Source organism: Bos taurus, chromosome 1 (assembly GCF_002263795.3).
Source record: "Bos taurus isolate L1 Dominette 01449 registration number 42190680 breed Hereford chromosome 1, ARS-UCD2.0, whole genome shotgun sequence".
Classification (NCBI taxonomy): Eukaryota; Metazoa; Chordata; class Mammalia; order Artiodactyla; family Bovidae; genus Bos; species Bos taurus.
The window spans coordinates 42,867,047-42,887,768 of NC_037328.1; positions in this window are offsets into that span (position 1 = coordinate 42,867,047).

The window sequence follows — 20,722 nt, forward strand, 5'->3', positions numbered from 1 at the left end:
TCATAATAAACATTTATTTCATGCAGTGTCTGTGTGTCAGGAGCTGGAGAGCAGCTTAGCTGGGTGGGTATCTCACGAGGTTGTAGTCATGGTATGAGTGGAGGCTGCCGTCATCTGCAGATTGACTGGGGCTGGAAGATCCAGTTCCAATGTGACTCACATTCATGGCTGACAAGTTGTAGGAGACCTAAGTTCATCACCCCAAAGACCTCTCAGTAGGACTGTTGCAGTGTCCCCAGCACAGGACAGCTGGCTTCCATCAGAGTGACCGATCTGGAAAAGAGCAAGCAGAAGCCACAGTGCTTCATAGGATCTAGTCCTGGAAGTCACACCTGACCACTTCCACAATATCCTAGTTACACAGGTCAACCCAATTCAGTTAGGGAACTGTATACAAGACGGCACAAAGACCAGGAAGAAAGGTCATTGGAGGCCATCTTGTGAGGCTAGTTTACACCATTTGGACTAACAAGAGAAAAAAATTAAAAAGAATCTCAATATTCATTAATAAAATACTGGTTAAGATTTTAACTTAATAAAATGTTATAGAATCATTGAAAAGAAGGAAACACCCTATCTCTGCTGTGATGGAAAAATGCCCAAAATATAAAGTATGTAAAGCACATATCTATACTTTTATAATAAGATTCCCTTGATATTCTTATAAAAATAGGCATGTATGTACAATTACATACATAGGAGCATGAAATATCTGAAACAGTTTACAAGGAGAGCTATCAGTGGGCAGTGGAACTGGGTGATAGTGGTTAGGTATATATAGCTTTTTATTGTATGCTCTGAACTTATAATAGAAATGCTTGAAAAAATCTTACTGTGCACATATATCACATTTATAATTTTTAAAACTAGTTAACAGTATACTCCACAGATATTACAGGACAGACAGCCAAAGGGGGACATTATTTTACCCAAGCTTAGGCAGACTTCCTTCAGATTCTAGCTCCTGCTTGGAAGAGCTGCGTAGATAAGCAGGGCAAACATAAGATGGTTTACTGAGCTGAGGACTGAGTACTGCCAGTCTTCCAAGTCTTCCAGTCTCCAGCCTCTGCAAAGCTGGATTAACAGGAGACAGGAACTGTCCCCGAAGTAGAAATGTGTTCTGTGGTGGATGGCTTCCTATCTGAGGCCACAGGGGCCTTTGGAGCGTCTGGCAGCTGAGTGCAGAAATGTAGGGTTTGCAGTAGGCAGCTGTGACACAGGGTCACACCACCCCGGAACACCTCTTAACACCTTGATGTTAGCAAACCTTGGCTCCAGTGGATTTCCAAAGTATCTGCTACCCGCTGGGGCATGTGAACACCTGTCCTGGAATATTTTCAGCTGCTGGAAGTTGAGTGATCACTCCTGCTGGATTATCTTGAATGGGTTGAAGCCCAGGAAAGCCCATGCTCAGTTTATTATAAGGCCAAGTTTGGGCTTTGAAGCCTGGAAGACGTCCTCCACTGGGTTGAGAAAGAAGATAGCTGAGAATTGTCTACAGCAACATGAGAAAAATGGAGTCACAGGGTTTTAAGGGAGCCTCCTAAAAGCTTATATCAAATGCCAATAATACAATGATAATAATTATTAAAGGTGCATCTGACATTTGTGTGGTGGTTGGGGTGGGGGGGTGTTAGTCGCTCAGTCATGTCTGACTCTTTGCAACTCCATGGACTGTAGCCTGCCAGTCCCCTCTGTCCATGAAATTCTCCAGACAAGAATACTGGCATGGGTTGCTATTCCCTTCTCCAGATCAGACATTTATTAAGTGGTTATTGTTCACTTACTAGTCATATCCATTCTCCAAGTTAAAAAGCTGAGAACTGGAGAGGCTAAGCAAACCTCCCAAAGATATTATGCACCCTTTTTTTGAATTTCGGTTTGACAAATAAGGTGTATAACATACTTGGGAAAGTTGGTTAGCCTCTCCAGTTCTCAACTTTTTAACTTGGAAAATGGATGTGATTAGTAAGGGAATAATACTGATTAGTAAGTCAGCCAACAGCTGATTCATTGGTTAAAGTCCCTGATGCTGGGAAAGATTGAGGGCAGAAGGAGAAGAGGGCACCAGAGGATGAGATGGCTGGATGGCATCACCGATGCAATGGACATGAACTTGGGAAAACTTTGGGAGATGGTGAGGGACAGGAAGGCCTGACGTTCTGCAGTCCGTGTGGTCACAGAGAGTTGGATACAACTGGGTGACTGAACAACAACAAAGCAAACTTCCCAAGGATATTATGCACTTTTTTTTTTTTGAATTTTGGTTTGGCAAATAATTCAAAAATGTACTTAAAAAAAAAAAAACATGGAATCAAACATTTTAAGAATTCATGAAGCACTTCTGCCCAAGGAAATAGAAGAATGCTGCTAGTTAACCCATGACTGGAAACCATCAGTGGAATTCACAGAAGGGGAGATTTCTGTTCAGTATAAAGCATAAGCTTATTCAGAGTTAAACTAGATTTAATTAAGTAGATTAATTTTCCTGAGAGGTAGTAGGCTCTCCATCACTGGGAATGTTTAAGCAGAATCACAGTTACTACCTGTTAGGTATAATACAGAGAAATGTGAGCAGCATACCATTGGCTTCTATTTCAAATCTAAGTTTCAATGTTCCTATGAGAATAAAGGCTTCACTTTGTTATGCTTTGGGTTGAATTGAATTGAAGCTTCTAATTGCACAAGGCTGGATAGAGTATATTTCTTGAGATTGAGAGTACAAACATTTAAGTACTTATTATATGCATGGCATTGTTTAAAGTGCTTTACATAGATTAACACAGGTAATCTTTCATAACACCCTAGTGAGGTACATGTTATGTACACAAGATTTACCTAAAGATTCTAACCTCAAATTCTGGGTACCAAGTCCATGCTCTTCAGCACTCCGCAATGTTTATGCTCTGCGTAGTGAGATTGTTGCAATTACAAGACCCTTCAGGTAGAGAAGGTTTAGCTAAGACACTGCAGATAAATGAATAAACAGACACAGGAAGTGGTTTGTTGCATAATAGGGAGTTTCTATCCATGTTTCTATAGTTACACCACCAAACCACAGACTGATACCAAGAAAAAAAATCAGTGCGAGAAAACCCTCGATATCATTAACATTCCTTGATTCTGAACTCAGCACAGATCAGCTTAATCTAAAATTTTTAGTTTAGTATGGGAAAAGGAAAATAAGGAGAAAACAATGAAAATAGCATTAGTAGAACATAAGTTTCCTACCTTTTGTTTCTTTATTTTTTCCATAACAATAGGATTTCTTTTCGTAGAGCAACATCCATAAGACATTTACTGTCCCTTATTGAATGCAAATCACGGTGAGTTGCTGGTGGTACCGGCAATGAGAGGCAAGGTCTTGACTGACATCTCTGAGCTTCCAACAACTCAGTAGTTCAGTTCAGCCTCAAAACCAGACCTCTGGAGGCCTGAGGTCGGAAGAACCAGAACACTTGGCTCTGGGGTGTTGAGCAAATACTTCATTCACCCTTCAGTTTTTCTAACATATGTAATAGAAATAATAGTACCTCTCTCAGAGGATCCTTTCAAATATTGAATAAGTTAACTTGTGTAATTTTAGAACTCTGCCTGGCACAGAGGCACATAGAAAATCCTCAATTAGCGTTAGCTATTAATATTAGCTGGTGTGAGGGGAAATGGAACATTTAAGTGTAAATCTAAACTTGCAAAGAGATGTTATGTTACTGAGTGGCATGTAAGAATCAGATGAGAGTTATAGATACTAAATACACCTGGGTTCAAAGTGGAGTGAGATGGTTACCGGTGGGAGTGGTAGGGGCCACTGGGGCAGACTCTCAAGGCGAGGAGAGGAGAGCCAAGAAACGGATTCTTTTGCCCACTTTTGATGTGGCATACTTTCAAATTCTGTCACAAGTAAAATTTTCTCAGCTAATCTAAGGTGGTCTATGATATAACACTTGACCACAAAGAAAAAAAAAATAGAAGAGAATTAAAAAGTTAAACAATAGGTGGGAAACAATGATACACAAAAGAATTAAAATGCACTAAGAAATAACATGTTATTTCCTTCCCAAATAAAATATATGTACATATAAAAATACATGCTTAATATTGATATTTTGATATACATGTTAATAAATACCTATCACTGAATAGTTTTTCACTCTTCCAGCTAAATTACTCCATCAGATTACTCAAATTTCTTAGCTTTAAAAATAATTATTATTTTTAATGTTGACCTGACAAAGTGAAAAGCAATTGACTGAGGCATCTGTCTGTATAATCTAAACATATGCACATCTATATTTTTTACTGGGAGGGGAGTAAGTAACCTGCAAATGACTAAACTCTTCTTCCTGACTCATCTCATCTACTCTTCTTCTGACTTTTAAAATGATAACTAATCATTTACTTTGTTTTCTTTTTATGAACTATCTGACTTGTTTTAATGTCTTCAGTACACCTTAACAGATTTACTAAATACGTACTGTCTGGATGCACTCGACAGTTTACAGAACTCTTTCCCATGTACTCTATCAGTTACCTCTCACAGTAATTTTGAGAGGAACACGTTACTCATTCGGTTTTACAGATGTGGTAACTAGAGTAGAGTCTATGTGACTTTCCCTGGATCTCACAGCTTTGACTGGTCTGAGATCTGGGCTCAGGTGGTATGGGAATACTAGCAAAAGTTTCAGAAATGATTGTTATGCCTTGAAGAGTCCTCGTCAGTTGACTGGTTAAAAAAAGAAAAGGGGAGAACAGTACAGACTTATATTTGAGTCTCTGTCTATAAATTTTTTGTGTTGTTATTTGTCTTTTTTTTTTTTTTTTTTTGCTTTCCCTATTGAAAGTTATTTTTCCTCACAAGCTTCCGAAGCCTGCCAGAATTAGCAACTAATTCCTGCAACTCCCGATTATGGTCTGGTCTCTATTCTTCAGGTGAGTAAGAAGGGGAATCAAGCAGAGACAAACTGGACTGCTGGGCCCTTGGAAATCTTCCCAGGAATTGTCCTATTGTTTATCCTTATAGCTTTATCCTCATATCCTTTATAGCTTCCCTTGTGGCTCAGCTGGTAAAGAATCTGCTTGCAATGTGGGAGACCTGGGTTTGATCCCTGGGTTAGGAAGATCCCCTGGAGAAGGGAAAGGCTACCCACTCCAGTATTCTTGCCCGGAGAATTCCATGAACTGTATAGTCCATGGGATTGCAAAGAGTCAGACACGACTGAGTGACTTTCACTTCACTTTTTATCCTCATTAGGGATGAAAGTAAATTGTTAAAGCTGCAGGCCTGTGTATTGGCATCATTGGCCCCAGAAAATGTGGCCAAGGCTGGCAAAGCTGCTTCCTACTGTACAACTCTTCAGCATAAGTGGTGGCTCATGACAATAGACTTGCAAAATGTAAGGAGTTTTTACAAAGAGCTGGGCACCAGGGTTGTTGGAGGAGAGATTAGCAGGAAGCCCAAGATAACTTAGGAGCCTATTCATAAGCAATTTTTGGCCACCAGAAAGAATGTTCACCCGATTCTGGAAATAGGACCTCATGGCCTGATGAACTATGGACTTCTGAGTCTCATGAGTGGAAGGAGTAAGAAGAGTGGATGAAGAGAAACTTCATGGTTTAGGGGGAAATGGGAGAGGAAAAGTAACCCCTTAAAAAGGCAAGTGGATGGTAAAGGCAAGGAAGGAGAAGATTTCAGTGGTATGATAGTTAATTTTATGTATCAACTTGGCAGGACCATGGTGCCCAGTCATGTAGTCAAATATTATTCTAGATGTTTCCATAAGTGTGTTTTTCAAATGAGACTAACATTTAAATGAGTGGAGCTTGAGTAAAGCAGATTGCTCTCCATAATGTGGGTAGGCCATTTCCAATCAGCTGAAAGCCTAAACAGAACAAAAGCCTGACCTTCCTGAGCAAGAGGAAATTCTGCCAGCAAATGGCCTTCGTTGTTCTTTATTTATTTAGTTTCACCAGGTCTCAGTTAAGGCATGTGGGATCTAGTTCCCTGACCAGTGATAGAACCAGGGCCTCCTGCACTGGGAGCATGGAGTCTTAGCAACAGGACCACCAGGGAAGTCTTGGCTTTCATTTGACTTGAACTACAGCACTGTCTCTTCCCTGGGTCTGCAGGCTGATGGCATTAAAACTTAAACTGCTTAGATTTGTCAGCCTCCATAATGCCATTATGGAGCCTATTCATTAAGTTTCTTAAGAGATAAAAGATATGTATCTCCTAGGCAATGGCACCCCACTCCAGTACTCTTGCCTGGAAAATCCCATGGATGGAGGAGCCTGGTAGGCTGTAGTCCATGGGGTTGCTAAGAGTTGGACATGACTGAGCAACTTCAATTTCACTTTTCACTTTCATTCATTGGAGAAGGAAATGGCAACCCACTCCAGTGTTCTTGCCTGGAGAATCCCAGGGACGGGGGAGCCTGGTGGGCTGCCGTCTGTAGGGTCGCACAGAGTTGGACATGACTGAAGCGACTTATCAGCAGTAGCAGCAGCATAGGTTCAGTTTCTCTGGAGAGCCCTCATACAGGTGGGTTATAGTCCTCAGCCTACAAGGAGGGGATTTAAAACTGGTGAACAAAAACCAGGGATTATGCACCAAGCCAGGTGTGACTCTAATTGGCAAGTATTTCTATACTGATCTCACCTTTGGCTTCTTAATTTTCCAACATTAGTTTTTCCTTGCCAACTTTTCTTACTTTTAATTGAATACATCCTATTATACTTCATATGTTATTATAAATCCCCTTCATTCCTTTTTAGGATGTTAGAAGTATAAATAAGTTAATAGATCCTCATCATTTGAAACCATGATTTAAGGTTAGATTTAGATTACTACCTATAAGGAAGAAAGGAGTACATCAAGACTGTATATTCTCACCCTGCTTATTTAACTTATATGCAGAGTAATCATGAGAAATGCTGGGTTTGATAAAGCACAAGCTGGAATCAAGATTGCCAGGAGAAATATCAATAACCTCAGATATGCAGATGATACCACCCTTATGGCAGAAAGTGAAGAAGAACTAAAGAGCCTCTTGATGAAAGTGAAAGAAGACAGTGAAAAAGTTGGCTTAAAGATTAACATTCAGAAAACTAAGATCATGGCATCCGGTGCCACCACTTCATGGCAAATAGATGGTGAAAAAGTGAAAACAATGACAGACTTTATTTTGGGGGGCTCCAAAATCACTGCAGATGGTGATTGCAGCCATGAAATTAAAAGACACTTACTCCTTGGAAGGAGTATTCTTAGATAGCATATTAAAAAGCAGAGACATTACTTTGCCAACAAAGGTCCATCTAGTCAAAGCTATGGTTTTTCCAGTAGTCAAGGATGGATGTAAGAGTTGGACTATAAAGAAAGCTGAGTGCTGAAGAATTGATGCTTTTGAACTGTGGTGTTGGGGAAGACTCTTGAGAATCCCTTGGTTGAAGATCCAACCAGTCCATCCTAAAGGAAATCAGTCCTGAATATTCATTGGAAGGACTGATGTTGAAGCTGAAACTCCAATACTTTAGCCAGCTGATGCGAAGAGCTGACTCATTGGAAAAGACCCTGATACTGGGAAAGACTGAAGGTGGGAGGAGAAGGGGATGACAGAGGATGAGATGGTTGGATGGCATCACCGACTCAACTGACAGAAGTTTGAGTAAACTCCAGGAGTTGGTAATGGACAGGGAGGCCTGGTGTGCTGCAGTTCATGTGGTCTCAAAGAGTCAGACACGACTGAACAACTGAATTGAACTGAACTAACTGAAGAACAAAATGATGAGGAGATACAGAATTCCAAGTGCATGTGCAAAGGAAAGTATTTTGGTAAAAGAACAGAAAGAACTGAAATTAATTCAGAGGATAAACATCAAACCACAGATATGGAAGCAAGAACCAAAAACTCTATATTAAAAAAAAAAAGATGAGTAACAAAAGGGAAATGAGTTGTTAGTAGGCCTACCTAAATTTTTATAAAAATTATATAATTAAAAATATTTTCTGGTGTGAGAAAAATTAAAGGGTTCAAGGATATGATACAAGTAATGAAAACATTGCTATGTTGTCTTCATACATATGCTTTTCAAAATGTGTATGCTTCTTATTCTAAAATATTTTTCTAAATTAAAAAAATGCAGATAAAATTTCATGCTATGTCAATAAGAGGACTTTAGGGCTTTTCTGACTATCTGTGATTACAGAAAGACACTAGAAATCACAAGGAACAAACAACAGTGAACTCAGAATGTCATACCACAAAAGAAGAGTAGGAATCACCCACCTGCCCACGCGAGGATCTGGCCTGGGTGAAACATTGAGAGTAAGCCCACATTCAGGAAGAAGCATTCCCCATCTAACAACTCATCTTTCCTAAATAGAAAACATCTTTCAGTCTGATTTCCTTGCTCTCCTGTGGCGCATCTCACACCGATCCAACCATGAATTAATAACATTATAGCGGCAGCACACAGATTGTTTGATCAACAGTCCAGGGAGGAGGCCAGATTACTTGTTCCAAGTCCCACGCTGGCTCATTACTTCCACTGAATTTCCTCTAATCTGGAGGGGATCAAGGAGGAGCAGTCAGGAGTCATGAGCTTTTCATTAGGTAACTTTCCTTTCATTTCCATTTCATATTCTACTGATTGCCAAGGAAACCATGTTGAGGTTTTCAGCCACTGGTAGCAAGTCCTTCAAGTTGTCACTAAAACATAATTTGAAGAAAACAAAGTAGATCTATAAAAACGGAAATGTTTATTTTTTTTTTTAGGTTTCTTTCTTTACAAATACAACTCTGCTCAAGTTCCTCTATAACTCATGAGATGCTTCTGTGGTTAAGCCAGAGGGCTGCTATGTTTAAAAAATACAACCCCAGAAACAGTGGTCAAGTTGTTAGATGGCCACTGATTTCAATATAACTTCTAATCTCCCAAGCAGAACCTTTAAAGAAGTCACACATCTGGGACATTGTCTAGCACCCACCCTTTGAAATGCCTTCCCTATATACATTGATATGTACGAAATCTGTGATTTTTTATGACAAATAGTTTTACTTATTAGTATAGACAGAAAAGACACTTTAGTACCACACTGAAAGTTCTATGGATCTTGAGTATTAGAACCTGTTAAATAATTCTTTCCTAGCATATCTGACTCTTAAACTAGTTAGAAGATTCCGTGCATTTAATGAATCTTAACATGAAGTTAAAAACAGGAAGAGGTCTTTAAAACACTGATAAGGTAATGGCAACTCACGATAAAAAAAATCAATACCAAGGAAACCAGAATTGAAAGAGACACATGTACCCCAATGTTCATTGCACCACTGTTTACAATAGCCAGGACATGGAAGCAATCTAGATGTCCATCGGCAGACAAACGTATAAGAAAGCTGTGGTACATATACACAATGGAATATTCAGTTCAGTTCAGTTCAGTCACTCAGTCATGTCCAACTCTTTGTGACCCCATGAATCGCAGCATGCCAAGCCTCCCTGTCCGTCACCATCTCCTGGAGTTCACTCAAACTCATGTCCATAGAGTCAGTGATGCCATCCAGCCATCTCATCCTCTGTTGTCCCTTTTTCCTCCTGCCCCCAATCCTTCCCAGCATCAGAGTCTTTTCCAATGAGTCAACTCTTCGCATGAGGTGGCCAAAGTACTTGAGTTTCAGCTTTAGCATCATTCCTTCCAAAGAACACCCAGAACTGATCTCCTTTAGAATGTACTGGTTGGATCTCCTTGCAGTCCAAGGGATTCTGAAGAGTCTTCTCCAACACCACAGTTCAAAAGCATCAATTATTCAGCGCTCAGCTTTCTTCACAGTCCAACTCTCATATCCATACATGACTACTGGGAAAACCATAGCCTTGACTAGATGGACCTTCCTTGACAAAGTAATGTCTCTGCTTTTGAATATGGAATATTACTCAGCTATTAAAAAGAATGCATTTGAATCAGTTCTAATGAGGTAGATGAAACTAGAGCCTATTATACAGAGTGAAGTACATTAGAAAGAAAAACACCAATACGGTATATTAACGCATATATATGGAATTTAGAAAGATGGTAATGATGACCCTATATGCGAGACAGCAAAAGAGACACAGATGTGAAGAACAGTCTTTTGGACTCTGTGGGAGAAGGCAAGGGTGGGATGATTTGAGAAAATAGCACTGAAACATGTATATTATCATATGTGAAATAGATCACCAGTCCGTGATACAGGATACAGGGTGCTTGGGGCTGGTGCACTGGGATGACCCAGAGGGATGGGATGGGGAGGGAGGTGGGAGGGAGGGTTGAGATGGGGAACACATGTAAACCCATGGCTGATTCATGTGAATGTATGGCAAAAACCACCACAATATTGTAAAGTAATTAGCCTCCAATTAAAATAAATTTTAAAAAAAGACAAAAAATTTTAATAAAATAAATCTTCTCAAACTTCAAAAAAAAAAAGAAACAACTATATGATGGAAAAGTATACAGAATGATAAGGGTTTTGAGATCTTAAATAAAATGTGAGATCTTAAAAAAATTCACAGCCTTTACTTTTAAATTAATCTGATAAATGTTAGCAGTTAAAAAATCAAATAGGATGGGGAACACATGTATACCTGTGGCAGATTCATGTTGATATATGGCAAAACCAATACAATATTGTAAAGTTAAAAAATAAAATAAATTTTAAAAAATCAAATAGGAATAAAGGTTTATAATGAAATGTAGCAGTTCTCTGTCCCCTGGTCATCTATCCGTAGTCCTGATCTACAAAAGCAACTTGTTTTAAAACTTTTAGATCTATCTTCTGTTAACTTCTATATTATTAAGTGATCAGCTCAATCTCTTTTCTGAAAATATTAATTAGAGATGTCTGTTTTCTCTGCTTCTCTCTCTTATATTTGGAAGTTTTCCTCAAATATCTGATGATCTATGATCTTAAAAAGGCAACAAAAATTGGACTGAAAACGCTAGATGTCGGGGGTTATGAGGGTGCAGGATAAGAAAATAGTTGTGCATGGTGAAAATGCCAAAGATCCCTCCTAGGGGTAAAGCTTTTTTTTTTTTTTTTGTCTAGAACTATTCTATGAAATTGTTTTCTAGAAAAGAGCTCTTGAATTTCCTGCCCAGCTGTAGGTGAAATTCCCTTGAGGGAAAAGTCCTCAGTCGGGAGGTCACTTTTCAAGAAAACCCCTATTGCGGTGCCAGCCTGTCCCGTGTTTTTGAAGATTTTAAATAACAGAGGGAAGTGTTTAAGATATAAAGTTAAGGGGGGAAATTAGTATGCAAAATTGTATATACAGTATGACTTGACTAAATTCAAATTTACATGAGGTAGCTAGAAAGAACTACACCAAAATATTAAGTGGTTATGGTTATAGTTATTTCTGAACAGTGGTACAAAATGTGACGATTATTTTCTTTTGATACAGCTGTTTTCCAAAATTTCCATAAAGTATTGACACTGATTTAAATATTAGGGAAAAATACTTGATTTTTAAAGAAACACATATCAGGATGCCAAAAGGAAAACTCACAGAAGTAGATACATGCTGGTATCAAAGTAAAAGAATCTTTCTGCCCTAGCTTAAAGGGTATAATTAAACGTTTACTGTTTTTTAATATTTAGAAAATATGAGGATATTAAGGAAAATCCCCCTGGTATACTGAAATGGCTGCTTGCATACAAGAATCCAGCTAAGAAATAGAACACTGCTAATTTTGAAGCTCTTGGAAGCTTTGCCTCAGTCCTTTTCCCCACTCACCAGAAATGTATTTGTCCTTGGCTTTTCCTTAGTTTTTTCACCTAAATACAGTTTATGGCCTAGCTTTGCATCTTCTGAATTTTATACAAATGGAATCAAACTGCACGTTTTATTCTACAGGTTGCTTTTTTCACCTCATATTATGTTTGTGAGTTTTATGGATAATCCTAGTTTATATTTTTATTCCAATGAACATCTCTACTACAACATCTTTATTTAACATCTACAGTCTCCATTTCTTTTAGACAGTATCCATTAGTCCCTCTAAAACTGATGAGATATTAGCATACTTTCATTTCCTCCCTGGTGACTCCAGCCTGGGGTAAGAAAACAAACTTTATTGTTATCTTTTTCTTCCTTTGATTTATCAAGATATTCTGCTTTCTGAATTCTCCAACTTCATTTTTAGTCCTTTAAAAGGACAAAAATGTACACTATTTTTACCAGAAATCTTTGAAATTTTGATGTCATTAATTTTAATACTCCCCCAATATCTTTATTTGTGAATATATGCATTAATGTACTAATTTATTATGGACAAATAATTACATTACACATAAAAATAGAACTTTTGAAGAGAGGGTGTTTTCTTATTTTTCCTCACAGAACTATCACACGTCCACCCCTCACTCCCTCCCCCGAGCATAGACACCCTCTCGATTCAGATGAGTGGTGCTCCATCTTTTCAGGATTATGTATCCTTTTGAGTCAAGTTAACATCAGGAACTCAAAGAAAAAGGCACACATTTTCTCATGATTTCAGGCAACTCACACTTCAGAAATTCTGTAGGAACTCAAGATGAAGACCCTGCTTTAGACATTCAAAATTATTTGGATTATAGACATTGCCAACTTTAGAATCTCTTTGTCTTTAAGAGAAGTGAAACAGGGTGGAGCCATTTGATAAGACAGAAACATCATAGTGGAATTAACTGTGCTTGATTAAATATGTGATAACTCCTTTAGATAGTCTCTCCGACTATACCACAGTTCAGCGAAGGAGAGATCTGCATTCTCTTTCATCTCCTCCCTTTTCCTGCCTCCCTCTCCTCTTTTGCTGTCTTGTTCTATGTCTCTCTCATCACCCTGCTCCCTTTCTCTTCAATTTCTCAACACCCACCAGCAAAACAAAAACAAAATTCAACACAGGGTTAGATGTTCTCGAGCAAACGGGCTCCACCTACTGGTTCCTTCAGGAATTTCATGTGAGTGAAAGTCGCTCAGTCATGTCCGCGACCCCTCAGACTATACAGTCCATGGAATTCTCCAGGCCAGAATACTAGAGTGGGAAGCCTTTTCCCTTCTCCAGGGGATCTTCCCAACCCAGGGATCGAGCCCAGGTCTCCAGCATTGCAGGCGGGTTCTTTACCAAGTGAACTATCAGGGACACCCTAAAGAATTTCATATTTAAACACAAACTTGAGAAACTGGGCTTCCCTGGTGGTTCAGATGGTAAAGAACCCACCTGCAATGAAGGAGACCTGAGTTCGATCCCTGAGTCAGAAAGATCCCCTGTAGAAAGGAATGACTACCCACTCCAGTACTCTTGCTTGGAGAATTCCATGGACAGAGGAGCCTGGTGGGCTACAGTCCATGGGGTCACAAACAGTTGGACTCGACAGACATAGAACAACAGACTGGTTCCAAATAGGAAAAGGAGTACATCAAGGCTGTATACTGTCACTCTGCTTATTTAACTTATATGCAGAGAGAAGGAAATGGCAACCCACTCCAGTGTTCTTGCCTGGAGAATCCCAGGGACGGTTGAGGCTGGTGGGCTGCCGTCTATGGGGTCGCACAGAGTCAGACACGACTGAAGCAACTTAGCAGCAGCAGCAGCAGAGTACATCATGAGAAACACTGGGCTGGAAGAAGCACAAGCTGGAATCAAGATTGCCAAGAAAAATATCAATAAGCTCAGATATGTAGATGACACCACCCTTATGGCAGAAAGTTGAAGAGGAACTAAAAAGCCTCTTGATGAAAGTGAAAGAGGAGAGTGAAAAAGTTGGCTTTAAGCCAACATTTAAGCTCAACATTCAGAAAACGAAGATCATGGCATCTGGTCCCATCACTTCATGGGAAATAGATGGGGAAACAGTGGAAACAGTGTCAGACTTTATTTTTGGGGGCTCCAAAATCACTGCAGATAGTGATTGCAGCCATGAAATTAAAAGACGCTTACTCCTTGGAAGGAAAGTTATGACCAACCTAGATAGCATATTCAAAAGCAAAGACATTACTTTGCCAACAAAGGTCCGTCTAGTCAAGACTATAGTTTTTCCAGTAGTCATGTATGGATGTGAAGAGTTGGACTGTGAAGAAAGCTGAGCGCTGAAGAATTGATGCTTTTGAACTGTGGTGTTGGAGAAGACTCTTGAGAGTCCCTTGGACTGCAAGGAGATCCAACCAGTCCATTCTGAAGGAGATCAGCCCTGGGATTTCTTTGGAAGGAACGATGCTAAAGCTGAAACTCCAGTACTTTGGCTACCTCATGTGAAGAGTTGACTCATTGGAAAAGACTCTGATGCTGGGAGGGATTGGGGGCAGGAGGAGAAGGGGATGACAGAGGATGAGATGGCTGGATGGCATCACCGACGCAACGGACTTGAGTTTGAGTGAACTCTGGGAGTTGGTGATGGACAGGGAGGCCTGGAGTGCTGCAATTCATGAGGTCGCAAAGAGTGGGACACGACTGAGTGACTGAACTGTGCAACTAACATACACTGAGAAACTAAAGACACTATCCAATATATGGCAATGAAAATAATTTTATTACCTAACATATTTTAGTACCTGAGAAAACCTTGGTAATGTATAGACTAAGATCATTTCTAAAAATCTGAACTTAATTCCTAAGTTATCAAACATGTTTATTGTAGCATGTATTATTTTAATATAGTCTATGTAGAAACATAGTAACATTCTAACCCTTAATTACAATCACACCTAACTTGTCCTTTTTGATTCCCTTCCTCCCTATTCCATTTGTTCAGGGAGCTACTCTCAGGACCCTTTGTTGACACCTTTCTCCCTGCTCATTTCTCTGCCCCCAGTTCAGTCTTTGACTCTTTCTTATTACATTACACTTGCTTCTCCAGATGGCTCACCTATTTTTTCAATTAAGACCTTCACACAAACAATTGGTAAATATATATTTCTAGACTTAACTTCTCTCTCTTGAGCTTTAGACTCACATCTCCAAATACAGGTGTAGGTGCCTTGCAGGCATGCCAAGCTCACCAAATTCACTCTTCTCATTTTTTTGTTGTTGTTGTTTTTTTTGAGGTTAGAATAAATTACTTTTATTTAATATATGGCGGTAGTAACTAGGGAGATGAGTGAAATCTGATGAGAAATATTCTTTTTTTTTTTCCCTAATTTTATTTTATTTTTAAACTTTACATAATTGTATTAGTTTTGCCAAATATCAAAATGAATCCACCACAGGTTTACATGTGTTCCCCATCCCGAACCCTCCTCCCTCCTCCCTCCCCATACCATCCCTCTGGGCCGTCCCAGTGCACCAGCCTCTTCTCATTTTTTAAATGACATTCAATCTGTTCTCTGGAGAAGGGAATGACTACCCACTCCAGTATTCTTGCTTGGAGAATTCCATGGTCAGAGGAGCCCGGTGGGCTACAGTCCATCAGGTTGCAAAGAGTCGGGCACGGCTGAATGACTCAGCACACAACGTCTTCTAGTTATCCACTGCTGTTTAACACGCCACCTCAAATGTAGTGACATAAAGCAGCAACCATGCTCTTCTGCTCAGATTCTGAGAATCAGGAATTCTGTCTGAGGGAGCACAGAAAACAAAGCTAGGTGGAGCTGAGCAGACCACCTTTTGCTATTACAAGAGAGATACCATATCTTCTTCACTTCATCAAATAAGAGGGAGGTGAAGATGAAAAGAAGTGTGTGTTGTTTCCTTGAGATATATTCACAGTATTTTAAAGCCATCCTCTTGTTTAATAGCCTAAGATCAAGTACACACTAAAGAATTAAAAGTTACTCAGCATAAGTTAGTAAGTTAATTTGTATTCATACTATGGACAATGTAACCTACATTTCTGTGAACAAAGAAGTTTTGGCCATAAAGCTATCAACCTCTGCAGCCACCCCCAACAGTACATCCTGAAGGGAACTCAGGATGGAAAAAAAACAAATACTGGCGTTAGTTAAGATGTATGTCAACGGAATAATTTCAGTGAGCCCAGACTCTTGCATCTCTTCATACATAGAAAAGCACTAAAATCACTACCTTAAGATATCTGGGATTTTTTGTGATTACAGTAATCTATGGATATTTGACTACTTTTTTTCCAGCAAAAACTCCCCTATATCCTGGCTGCCCCCTTTCCTCTTTGTAACTATTTCTCAGAGCTATCTAAGAGGTTGCCATCCTGGGCTATAAAATGTTCAGTAAGGTCACCAAATAAAACATGACTCTCAACTTTTACTTGTGTACTTTTTTCAGTTGACAATATTAAATATTGAGAATATCTACCAAATTATTTTTCACAGTTAAACTACAACTTGAACTAAAAGAATGGATAAATTGGGTCGAAATTTTGCATATTATACTCATGGTTAGAAAGATGTCAAGCAGCAAGCATGGAGTATTCTAAAAGCCTCAGGATGCCTCATCAAATCAAAAAACAGAAGCACATTTTATCATACGTAAGCATAAGATAAGGGCTTCCCAAGTGGTGCTAGTGCTAAAGAACCCACCTGCCAATGCAGGAGACATAAGAGAATGGGTTCAATCCCTGGGTTGGGAAGATCCCCTAGAGGAGGACATGACAAACCACTCCGGTCCTCTTGCCTGTGGACAGAGCCTGGCAGACTGCAGCCCATAAGGTCGAACAGAATCAGACACAACTGAAGTGGCTGAGTATGCACACACACATGCAAGCACAGATAAACAACTAGGAAGACTTTTACTCTAAAAATCCATTATTCACTTGCTGTTAAATAACAGAGACTTCAACTCAGTTCGGTTCAGTCGCTCAGTTGTGTCCGACTCTTTGTGACCCCATGAATTGCAGCATGCCAGGCCTCCCTGTCCATCACCAACTCCCAGAGTTCACTCAGACTCACGTCCATCGAGTCAGTGATGCCATCCAGCCATCTCATCCTCTGTCGTCCCCTTCTCCTCCTGCCCCCAATCCCTCCCAGCATCAGAGTCTTTTCCAATGAGTCGACTCTTTGCATGAAGTGGCCAAAGTACTGGAGTTTCAGCTTTAGCATCATTCCTTCCAAAGAAATCCCAGGGCTGATCTCCTTCAGAATGGACTGGTTGAATCTCCTTGCAGTCTAAGGGACTCTCAAGAGTCTTCTCCAACACCACAGTTCAAAAGCATCAATTCTCAACTAGTACAACTTAATTGTGAACTTTAGTTTGGAACCTCCCTAACCATCTCTAAGAAAATACATTCATGACAGAGTTGATGCAGCAACTCTTACATGACCACAAAGTCAACTTGCATTCCTAAGTGACTGAATTTGTGTCAACTGATTGAAACTATGGTGGATTAGAGTATGTCAAGTGTTACATTCAAACATGTTTTGAAATGTGAACAGGAATTAGTAAGTGAAGGATACTTTAAAATACTAATATGTTTAACTTCTAGAATCAAAATCAAGTGTGCCGATTAGAAGATGGGAACAGTTTAATCACCTGGCTCTGCCAGTGGATGTGGGGTTTGTGTAGAGTAAAACCACCTATAGAAACAGGTCTGAGAGGTTTACTTTGTGCGACCCATGCCAGTTTCAGGTCATAACACAAAGATAATCAGTAATTGTAAATTGTTAATGTCTAAGCTTCACTAACTTGAATATGCTAATTTAAGTCTATTATGAAAGTAGAATTTATATGTTTATTTGGAAAGAAGCAACTTTCTATAAATGTGGGATTTCGAATACATAGTTAATATTTGACAGGAACAATACAAACACTCTTGAAAACAATTTCTAAATGGGTTCTTAAAAGATGTATACTGGGAACTTCTGTCTTCACAGACCAGGAATGAGACAGTTCTAAAGGAAGCCAAAATTCCTAGGTAGGTTAAGTCCAGGGTCTCAAGGAGGAGAGAGGGGTCTGAGGCGCTCAAGGAGAAAAGGACAAACTTTTTTTTCTACACTGCTTTGTCTTAGTTAATATAACAATGTATCTTGCTCAAGGATGTTTCTCCGTAACAAGAACCTTCTGACTAATCTTATTCTTAAAACTTGTATACTGTGGGAGCCCACCTGGTGAGACCTTTCTGTTGTCAACTCTAAGCTTGTTAATTTAAGATGCATGTTGGGGGAGTGGGTCTGATAAAAGTATATAAGGCCTTGCTAAGACTAGAGAGTGGGGCATTCTCTGTTCCCCTTCTGATGTCTATGTCAGAAGCTCTCTCTGCCCTTCTTTACATTTTTATAAAACTGCTACACAAAAGCTCTTGAGTGATCAAGGCTGGTCCCTGGTCCCAAAGCTAAAACTTCTTCAGAGATCATGAATCCAACCTTATTCACCGTAAGCTATCAATGCCACAGTATAATGTTGTAAAACAATGCTGAAAGGAAAAGGTTGACACGTCATTCCAAAGGTAGATGTTATAAATGAGGATGCTCTGCTGTGTGACCCCATGGATAGACTCATCTTAAATATTTTGAAATAAGTATAGTGTACACTGAATGACTATACGAATACAGACTGTGATGACTAAACTGTGCTGAAGGAGACAGAGACTCCAAACAGAGATAGCAGCAGCCTGAGCACAGGTCGGATAGTAGAAACTTATGAAATGCTCAGAAAAACGTGGGGTGGTGACATGAGTCTGAGAATGCCACACAGGGGAGGGTGGAAACAGAAGTTAAGGCTGACAGATCTGGGAAAAGATGGTGGATGGCTTTCACTATCAGACTGAGCTTAGAAACTTCTCTGTAGGAGAAGGAAGGCTGCTCAGTACATTTGAGGGCACAATTATGGGGTTCAGTGAAGTATTATAGGGAGAGGATGGAGGTCAGAGTGACCAAGGGCAGGTGGTAGATTGCAAACATTCAGGTGAGAGGGAAGGTGGGACCAAAGCAGTGATAGCGGTGGACAGAGGTGGGAAAAGAAACACTTCAAAGGGGGACGCAACAGGATTTGACTAGGGCAATGAGGGAGGGGTGCCAAATCTATTCTGTGGTTTTGAGAATCACACAATTGCACAAATCTATTCTGTGATTTTGAGAATCACACAATTGCACACCTCCCACTGAGAGCTGGGGTACAGTTCCTGCCCCTGTGGATCAGGAGTCATTCTTAGTGACTCACTTGTAACTAAAAGAAGGTGAAGCGACGCTGCACAGCCTCTGGGGTGAGATCAGAAGACACCGCCTCTGCCTTGCTGGGCGGAACGTGTGCTCTGAGCCACCTGCAGACACTAGATCCACCATGGGAGCTGAGCCTATCCTCTGAGTCAGCCTAACCAGGCACAGACGCAAGTAAAACAAACCCGAACACGATTCCAGCCGTGATGAACTGTAACAGCAAATGACTCGTGGAAGGATAAAGCATTTAAAAAAAAAAAAAAAAGATTATTTGGTCTTCTAATCTGACACTCTTTAGCATGCAGAAGTTTTTATCTCATTAATTACTCAGTTGAACAGGTGGGTAAGCAGAATACAGTCATAAAGTAGAGGTTAGAAATTTGCTCCAAAGCATTTATATCCCTCCCCCAAATTTCTACCCTTTATGACCATCAATATAATGTGTGAGACAGCAGCAGTTAGGTGTCCAAAGCATTTAGAGGTGTACCCTGGGCCTCCAGCAGACTCTATCAATACACATTTGAAACAAAAATTCACTTTGAATAACCGCAGAATGATTTTCCAACAGTTACACAATTCTGCTATTTTTTCCCCTATAGTCTCATCTGTAAGAAAAAGACAAGATTACCGAAGAGTATAAAAAAACTGACATGTACCCAAAATTTATGAAATTTATATTAGTCCAATGCCCAGAGCCCAATAACCCCAAACACAAGGTTGGCAGATCTATATGATAGGGACGTTTTATTGTAAAAGGCAAACCGAAGTATACTGAACATTTGCTCCTATATGCCTAATAATATTTTTTTTCATTTGTCTGACTTTGTTGAATTATAAGTCATAAACAAAATAAAATTCCATGATTTTAAGTGTCCAGCTCAATGAGCTCTGATAAATGTATACAGTCTGGTATCAGTGCCACAATCAATACACCGAATATCTGCATCACTTCAAAACATTCTTCTGTTCCCTTTCACAGTGAATTTCCCTACCCAGCCCCTGGCAGTCACTGATATGCTTTCTCTTGTTAAGAGTTTTGACTTTTCTAGGTTTTCATATAATGCAGTCATACAGTGAGTGTGTTCTTTTGTGTCTGGTTCCTTTTACTCAGCATAACCATTTTCTGATATTCACCCATGTTGCTGCATTTATCAGTAGACGTTTCCTGTCATTGTTGAGTAGTATTTTAACATAAGTATATCTTATAACCTGGTTATCCATTTACCTGCTGACGGGCATTTGTGTTATTTCCAAATGGCTATTGAGAATAAACCTGCTATGAAAACTCAAGTACAAAACTTACATTTTTCTTGGCTAAAATATTTAGGAATGAGGAATTATGGTTTTAGTACTAAAAAATATTCATCTTTCCTAAATCAACTATCCTAGAAAAAATGAAAAATACAAACCTTCCTTAGTTATACTTCATAACAAAATTTATCAGCATACTTGTGGGAAGAGAACTGAAGAAGTCACACATCTTCAAGCTCTGAAGAGTCACACACAACCATACATTCAACATATTCCAAAATAATGCTCAATAACGTGTAGGGAGATACCATTCCTTATAAACTACAATATATTATGAATAAAATACATTCATGTTATTATTTGAACAAAGAAGTCTCAGAAACTCTGTTGTAATTTT